This window comes from Colius striatus, chromosome 4 (genome assembly GCF_028858725.1).
Source record: "Colius striatus isolate bColStr4 chromosome 4, bColStr4.1.hap1, whole genome shotgun sequence".
Lineage (NCBI taxonomy): Eukaryota > Metazoa > Chordata > Aves > Coliiformes > Coliidae > Colius > Colius striatus.
Genome location: NC_084762.1, coordinates 85,293,606 through 85,303,206, shown reverse-complemented (window position 1 = coordinate 85,303,206; position 9,601 = coordinate 85,293,606).

Below are 9,601 nucleotides of genomic sequence, written 5' to 3'. Positions count from 1 at the left end.
CCCTAATTTACCCCCATAGTTGGACCTGAAAGCAGACAGGCCAAATGCTTCAAAGCAGCCTTGGGGTGTTGATTAAGTGTCCAAGGACGAGCATGGGGGTCTCTGGTGCCCCACCACTTCTCGCACCTTCCAAAAGTGTCTGGTCAGTGTGCTTCAAGCAAGGCAAGCAAACCAATTAACTGCTTTGGAAAATCCTGGCCTCCATCTGTTATGATGAGAATCTCTTAATAATAGCATGGCCTGGAGCGAGCAAAGAGCTTTCCTTGTTTTCCTCAATCCAAATTCAAGCAAACTTCTGCTGACCTCTTCATCTTAGCCATTTGATTTCAATGAGAGATGGACTGCATGGGGACCTTTGACCTCCAGCTTTGTATATTTTCTCTAATATTCTTTTATCTTCACTAAAAAACATTTACTAATATTTTAAGCTAATATTTCTCTTCAGAGGGTCACACACAGTTCAGAATGCATCTTGCATCCAAAGACTTCTCCAGGTCTCTGATGTTAAGTTTTGCTAAACAGGTCAGGTATTTACTTGCTGTTGCTGAAGGAAGCAAACATAGCCCTTCTAGCTGGCACCTAACATAGTGAAAGGAAAACCATTTGTAAACCATACGTTCTGGAAATAAATTGACCCTTCTACATTTACAGGGTCAGGGGAGTACAAGTGACCCCACATGCCCCCATGTGACTGCCCATGTTTCTACATAGCAGGAGAGAACAGGTCACACAGATGTAGTTACAGAAGCTGAAACGGGGATGCAAGGGGCACAAGGAAACACTGCCAGATTTAGAGTAACAGGTGGTTCCTCTGTAGCACCCACGAGGGACAAGCGGCACCAGACACTAAAAGCATCCTCTGTCAAGGTGTCTGCAAGACATGAGGTGAAAAAGTGTCTGCAGGCATGGGGACTGTGGAAATAAACAGAGGAACTGACATCCACAGTATCAGCCCTTTCCTAGGATTGGTTCTGCAAGGAGCTTTGGAGAAACCTGACCCTGCAATAAGGGCTGTACCTTGGGACTTTGGAAACATGGTGTGTAGGCACCTGCTGTCCCAGACTGCGTGTGACTATCAACAAACCACTTGGCTGCAATGTGCAGATCCCAGCAAGTGCCTAAATACCTTCACAGATGTGGGTGTTGGTGTCTCAGTTCTCCCGTTTCCTTTCCATGCTGGAGAGAAAATAGCTCTTCTCTACCTCGCACATCAGAGAAGGCAAACATGTTCTGCTGTGCCAAATGCTATTTGAAATGTGGTTCTTATTTTAGGGGCCGATTTAACTCAGAAGAACTAACCCATTTCTGTGTTTCTAGCTCAATATGGGCACCCAATGTGACCCTGTAGCTTTTTTTCCCAGCAGGTCACACAGGGGCTGTGACAGAAATTCAAGCAGAGCACTGCAATCTAGAGAAGATTATCAAGCCCTGGGTGGCTATGAGAGTGAACTCACAGCAGGTCAAGAAAGAAAAACAATTAGCATAAGGTTTGAAACACAGTCTGAGGAATCCAAGGAAGACTTTCCACAGACGTCTCAGTGTCTCATGTAGACATTAAGCTTGGTTCTCCACCATCCCACCCCTCACGTGGGCATATAAAGTACATGTGAAATACCATCCAGATTTAAGGTATAGTTTTCCTTCAGTTCACACTCTTGACTCTGCCCAAGAAAAGGAAAAGCTAGATTTTTACATACTGAACTTACAGGATTACGCTGCTTCTATGTGGCTGGGGCTTTCAGAAGTTCTAGCCAGATGCCAAACAGACCCTTCCTAGTCCCACTGACCTTCTCCCATTGATGACTAATCAAACCTGCCTGTACGGACAGAGAGCAAACAAGTCCCAAGTGGCAGTTCCTTGGCAGGAACTTAGTTTACCTTTCAGTGCCCCATTTAATAACACTGAATGGCACTTGTCCGAACAGATTTTCCAGCAAGGGCATGCCAAAGCCTTGATGAAATCAGACCTTCTGTCTGATGTCAATCACCTATCATTTGCCAGTTCAAAAGTGCTATCCATGCTGGAGAAGCAAGACTCAAGAAGCACTTCAGCCCAGAAGCGCACAGCTAAACCTGGTAATACGCTGTACTAAAGAGAGGTCATTGGTGCATGACCTTCCACCTGCTGTTCTATTCTGTTATAAACTACTGGATGTGCTTCCACATGACTTTCTCTCTGTATGTTTTATGAAGAATCTTTCATGGAATCTTTCATGAAGAATGTAATGGAATCTTTCAGGAAAGGCTGCAGGAACTGAGGCTGTTTAGTCTGGAGGAGACTGAGGGAGGATCTTATTAATATTCACAATTATCTAAATGGTGGATGTCAGGAGGTTGGGGTTTTTCTGTTGTGTCTAGTTACAGGACAGGGAGTAATGGGATGAAGCTGGAACACAAAAAGTTCCACTTAAACATAAGAAAAAACTATTTCACTGTGAGGGTGATGGAGCCCTGGCACAGGCTGCCCAGGGAGGGTGTGGAGGCTCCTTCCTTGAAGGTCTTCAGGACCCACCTGGACATGTTCCTATGCGACCTGATCTAGGTGGACCTGCTTCTGCAGGGGAGTTGGACTAGATGATCGCTAAAAGTCCCTTCCAACCCCTACCATTGTATGATTCTATGACACTGGAGCTGGAATATGGGCATAAGCACAGGTGTCTACTGAGGTGCAACAAAGTGGAAATGCATGTCACAGGAATTTCCAGTAAGGCTTCTCCTGCAAGTCATGAGGCTTGAACTGGATCCACTTGCTTTCTAAACTCCTTCAAAGAGGAGTCCAGGTGCAGGTAGACCCAATCTTAGCCCCTGACCATAATGAAGAGTTTATCTTCTGGCACAGTTGTTCATCACAACTCAAGCTGGACCTCCTCTTAAGAAAGTGGTCCCAAAAAAAAGAAAATCCCTGGATTATTATACCCTCACAATTCCCCTCCCCACTTGCAATGACTCAGTCCAATCATAACGTTTGAGGCTGGGGTCTTCTTGTTCCTTTCTCCATCAGTGTTGCCAGTGTTGTTAACTTCAGGCAGGATTATTACCTCCCCCTTCTTCTAGTTTATCTCCTTTTTCAGCAGTGGACGACTTCCAGGGCTTTGTCACCCTGAAGTCTGTGGCCTCAGGTCTCAGCACTCATATAGTTGTTCAGCTTTATCAAGTCTCTATTCATTCCAGCTTTGAACAATTCATTCTAATATTTTGCAATGAAGTTATTTTCATTTCCAGCAGTGCATCCACCACCTTATTTTGCAGATATTCCATAGTCTTCGCAGTAGATTAACCCAAATAGCTGATTACAAACATGGGGAGATTTTGGGATATAAGCAAAGCTTGTGGCCTGAGCCCATTCTTGCTAAATATGCAAAAATAGACATTGTTCTCACCCTAGATTACGTTATAGTTTCAGTTCTTCTTGTTCCCTGATGTCAATAGGAAGTATGTTCTCTGGCATCTGCATCAGGCCCACTTGCACCAGTCCCCGATGGCTGCAGAGCTGTAAGTTCTGCTTGTGGATGGTGACTTTACCTCTTAATCTTTTGTTTTCAGAATGCAGCTGCAGAGGAGAGGAACATGGCATCATTACTGCTATGAAAGGTCTTTTCTTCCTCTGTGGTTTCCGGGTTAGAGCTGTGTTGGCTGAGGATTCCTCCCCCAGGGTGGAGGAGTAATGGAAGCATAGCCTAAAACGGGATCAGGAGGAAGATGTGAAAATGAGCACAAATGTACAGAGTATGAGTCAGTGCCACAAAGAATCTCTATCCCATAAGTCAAGATCACACCTCCTCTTGGTACAGCAGAGCTGTTCCCACACAAGGAGAAAGCATTGTGTTGTGTTCAGCATCTTAAAAAGGACTTATATCCTGACTGAAAGTTTAATAGTGGGAAAATATTTTCAGGTCAGTAACATTGCATCTTCAGAGAGGGGTAGGAAAAGCAAGCATGACATGCTGCATTCATTATCTGCTGTAGAATAACATGGACTGGGCACTGAGGCCAAATCCTCTGCGTGTGCAAATCAACAAAGCCTCACCGATGCTAAACGGATGCTGAACTGATTCACTCCAGCTGATGAGCTGGCCTTTGTCAACAAAACCAGCTCTTGAACTGTAAGGGGTCTCTCATGGGGTATCATGTTTTTAAATTTTCATTAACAGCCTCACCTCAGATTGCTAAGGGGAATGAAACTGTAGCTTTAGCACAGCGAGTAGGCAACATGGACTGAGAAATATCTAGAACAACAGCTCTGGTCTCAAGTACTTCCAGACTCTCAGGCCCTAAAGAGGCAATTCATAGTAGCCCGGAGCTGCTGGTGGCTGGAGCTCAGACCTAAGCCTATGGGTTCTCCAAGGCAGATAACCAGGTCCATCAGAGTGGGAAAACTTTGTACCCCATGGAAAGAGCAAAGAGTTAATAAAGACCTTCTCCTTGGAGGTAAGCATGAATAGGGCAAGATAGAGTCAGGTTTGAACCCATTGTCAAGGCAAGGCAACCATTAGACAGACTAGAGAAGCTGCAGTCTGCTCTGAACCAAAGGTCCAAGGGACTGAAATGGTTGAGGTCAAGGAGCAATATAAAAAGAGGGATTTTTTTTTTTTTCTTTTGCTGTTTAATGTCTTGAGTATTAGACTCTTACCTGAAACAGAAGTGGAATGTAAAGGGGCAGGACAGAGCACAGCAGCAGGAGGTGGGACTGCTACATAGATTGGACCACGAGGCAAGTATCAGCCCCACTTCAGCTCCTCCAAGTGAAGCTTATCAAGCCTTGTCTCTCCCAAGGTGCTAGCTGCAGTCACAGAGACAGGCAGATAGCACAGGTAGGGCCTCATGGTCCATGCAGATAGACATCTGGGTAATGGACACAAGCTAGAACACAGGGAGTTCCACCTAAACACGAGGAGAATATTCCTGTGAGGGTGAAGAACCACTGGCACAGGCTGCCCAGAGAGGGTGCAGAGTTTCCTTCTCTGGAGATTTTCAAAACCTGTCTGGATGTGTTCCTGTGCAACTTGATCAAGGTGAACCTGCTCTAGCAAAGAGGTTGAACTGGATGATCTCTAGTGGTCACTTACAGCCCACACCATTCTGTGATTCTGTGACCTGAGCACACACCATGCCTGACAGCAGCCTCCCATTCTCTGGAAGGGCCACAGGGATAGCTGAAGAGCAGCAGCATGCCACACTACCTACTCATATGTCATGTGGCAGACAGCAACACAGGGCCTTGCAGTGCTGAGCCTGCCTTTTCGCTACCTCACAGCACAGGGAGGCACCTCACATTCTTCTGCCATGAGTGCAGCCTGTCTAGCCGCACCCAGCTGCCTGCCACATCCAACAACAACACCAACCCTCCCTCCAGCAGCTCTCCTGAAAGACACAGAAAGAGCTTTTCCAGGAGAGAAAGTGCACACAGAGGTGGTGGACCACAGGTGTTACCTCCCACAGGAGTGGGCAGATGGCTTTAGGGACAACCATCTCCAAGGAAGTGCAAGATACTTCAAGTCTCCCTCCGTGGTTGGGTCTGGCCCCTAGGACAGGGTTGGGCTAGGACCTGGCCCAGGAGCCATACCTATGCCCTTGACACTCGTTTCCCTACTGTTTCCTCAGAGGTGTCCATGCAGATGTGCATCTGCACAGGGAGAGGGGACAACTCTGTCACCCCCTAAGTCAGGCCAAAGGCAGGCCCTGAGCTATAGTAGGTGCACATCTCTTATTTGGGGGGCCTATGACACGGTAAACTATGTTATAAAAGCCTCTGTGTAACTTCTTGCAGTAGCTGGTCTCTGCTGCATTCAGTTTATAAGTGAAATGATTTTTTTCCGAAGTGCTGGACTGATGAATGCCACTGGCATCCGAGGTTCAGGATGTTCCCAAATAAAAAACATGTTTCCAAGGACACATGCACATCTTTCTCTCTTCCATGAATTTGCATGGCTGGAACTCAGTGAACTGCTGACAAGGCACAAGGAGGAGCAGGACGCAGGTCATTCTCTGCTATCCATCTGACTTAGTTGAAAGCAGACCTTGTTTCAAATACAAAGAAAAGAGTAGAAGGTGCCATTTCTCACTCTTGAGAGTGGATTTTTGCAGTAGAGGCCTCACTCTCATTTATAATAAATCGCCTCATAATGCTCAGCTGATTTATGCCATTCTTCAACTATAAATTATCTTCACATCCACTCTATGGTCTCTTCACATTGTTAAGTGTAATAATGTGGCTGTGGGGCAAGTGATAGTGGTAACTTGTCTACAAGGAGAAATTCATCAGAATAACGAAGGAAAGTCTTTTTTCATCTTGGAAAAAATAGTCTCTCTGGTTTCCTCATGTGGAAAAAAAACATTCACATCACAGATTCAACCTGCAGGCATCATTTCCCTTGACCCAAACACCACAGACACATTTTGTATCTTCCTCTGAAATCAGGTCAGGAATTATGAATCTTCTGTAACTAACATTATTTTTATTCACAATATGTTATCTAAAGATCCCAAGCAGAGAGTAGAAAGCTTCCATCAGAAACAATCTAAATTGTGAATGAGGATAAATTTGTCCTGTTTGCTTTTTTGGTTTGCTTTTCCAGCATCCGGAGAGTATACCTCTTTCTATTATAAGCTATTTTTCAAGGGGGATTTTACTTACAGTGAAAGATGAGCATTGTGAAATCAACTGTTAAATTTAGATCTTCGGGTTGTTTTCATCAGAACAAAAACATGGGGATTTGTAGCTGTCAGCTTCCCTAAAACTGATTCATACAGAAAGACCAAATCCTGAGCTCAATTACCTTACGGTGGTTTCCAGTGATACAAGAGCCACAGGAATGAAGTCAGGGTCCCTTTGGACCTCAGGATGAGGGATCTTTTGAGTGTTTCAGGCAATGGCCAAACCAGGAGAGGTAATTGGGAGAGGGCCACTTTAGCGGTTTCTCACTGCTAGCTTTCTGCTGAAACTTTTGAAAAAGGAAAACAACATTTCTGGTTTCTCATTTTTCTTTCTATTTTAGGATATTACTTTGGCTACAGTTGGAGCTTTCTAGCTTTGAGAGCCAAATTCTACCATTAGATCTGCAGAGCATTTTATCTAGGAGGGGAAGAAGAAAGTTGGCTGGAACATGTAATGGAAGACCAGCAGGATTCTTCCCATGCTCTAAATACCAGTCTTGGTGGATCCACACCAACTGTGTACTTGGGATAATGTTGTCTTTTATTTGAGATGGGGCAGTTCTAGTGCTACCTGCAACACTAAAACCCACACGCTAAAACACACACCATGATTGCCTGTACTAGAGGCTAAATCCTCCATATACTATCTGATGACTTTTGAGGCCAGATTAATTAATATGTTAAATTGTAGATGAACATTGTACATAACATGATGTCTCTGAAGTTGATGACAGTGTTTGCTGAGAAGAGACATCCATCTGGTTCACTGGTAAAAGCAGCAATCAGGCAGTTATGGGATGATGCTTTCTGAGCTGTACTTTAAGTCTTGGAATTTAGGCCGAGAACTAAATTCTGGGCCAAAACTCTGGTATCTGCCAGCTTGAGTTGTTATCTTCCTGTTAGTCTAGATCAATGGTCTGACTGATACTGTGTCAGTTTAATTGCAGGGATTGTCTTGTGTCACTTAAAGCTTTTTATATGCAGGCTCATTTTTATGTTGTTTTGAACATCCTGTACATCAGGTTAGTTTGTCCCAGTCCTGAGCCTGCACAACATCTCTGTATTACTCTTTCTAAGGGAAAAAAACAAACAGCTTGCTAGCAGACTGACTGCTGCTGATGGCCTGTACAGGCCAAAGTCAATGAAAACCATGCATGTGGTTGGTCAGAAAATGAGGTTTCCATGTGAAGAGGCATAACTCCATTGCTGACTTTTTTGTATCCCTGTTAAACATTATGGAACCTGTAATTAATGCACTTTTTGCTGCCAAATGGCAGCATTTCACTGGTAAAGACCAAAACTCCCAGGAAGCACTGAAGTCTGTTCTTCTGGAAAAGGAAAATGGTGTGTTACCAGAATCATTGATGCTGGTGCACCACAGAAGACCTTCTATGGCTGACAAGGACAGTCCATAGAAAAGAACAGAAAAGCAGAGAAACAAGAATCCTGCCTTCCAGAGCATACTGAGGTAATATCACCATGACAGCGAACTTTTAGTGTTCCTAAACCCAGACTTTCCCTGGAAAGCACTTTATGAAAAATGCCATAAAGTTGAATTTAACCTTTTCATGTTGGAAATATTGGAGCCAGACATTTTGCCTGCTGATGGAGAATGCTTCTTTTCCTTTCCCCTTTATTTTGTTAACAACAGAAATATTTAGGCATGTTGTATCCACAACCAGGACGTGACCAGGCTACAGATGGGGGAAAGAGATGGAGTCAGAATTTGGGATGTGATGTCCTCCTCTGCCCTTTGTGCTCTCTGTGCCTGGGGAACTGGGGGATATTTTTGGAGTATTATTTTAAATAGCGAGGAGAGGCTATCAGGTTTCGTTTCATCTGTTGGCTTTGGTCTGCAGTGCCAGTCAAACTATAATTGTAAATCAGAAAACGGAGTCCTGTGTGGTGAGGAGCAAAGGAAGAGACAATGCCCTCCTTTGCAGCTGGGACATACCTGTGGCGATCTGCATTTTCACCACTAAGCCCATGTTGCTGCAATTACTGTCTGCCTTGGACTTATTTATTTGAAGCCTATTATGTCAGCTTAGTCTGATCAGTGCAGTAATGCCCTGCTCTCTGTACTTCAGCCCTGGCAGGAGAGAAAATAGGTTGCTCTTTCTAGAGGGAACTGTGGTTTTCCTGACAGTGTGTGATGGTACAGCTGACATCATCTAAATCCTCAAGTATTTACCCAAGGCCCCCTCAGGAAGATCCATTCAGATCCCATGCATCCCAGTGAAGGAAGATAAACAGGGAGCACAGCTGATCACCCACACCCACACACTCCCCTGCTCTCTGGGAATAGCATCCATCTGTGCTTTTTATTTTGTCCCTTCTTTATAGCCTACAAGTCTTCAAGCCATTTTGGTTTTGCACCAATTTCTGTCGCTGAAAGAGATGATGATTGTATGTCTGACCATGTGGGGAAGATGGCCCAGAGATGCACTGAGTATCTCTGTTTATATCCAGATAAGGCTGGGTATTGGGATGGGGAATGGCTTTGAAGATCCATCAAGATAAGGGAGTTTAGTGGTATCCCGGTTGACTTTTCTTGAGAAATACACTTGAATGTAATCTCACACAAATCCCAAAACCGGGGAAGGGTGAAAAAGGGATCAACTGTTCCCATGGTATCTGCCATTCTTGTAAGGTCTCAGCTCCAGTGAAACCACAGCAGAAGATAAGGTGGCTTCTGACTGTGATGATGTGAGCGCTTTGGGGCTGACCTGAGATCTGAAGACTTTAAGTTAAATTTAACTTCTCTTTCTTCCTTCAACTTAACTGCTCTATTCAAAAGACAGCTGGAAGGCTTGTTCCAAAAACATCATGAAATTAGTTTTATGGGAAAAATAATACATTTCCATTCTGGCTTGCAGGGTTATATATTGTCTGCACTGCCACAGTGATGTAATTTAGCTGGAGGAGTTAGACTCTGCTATGATGACAA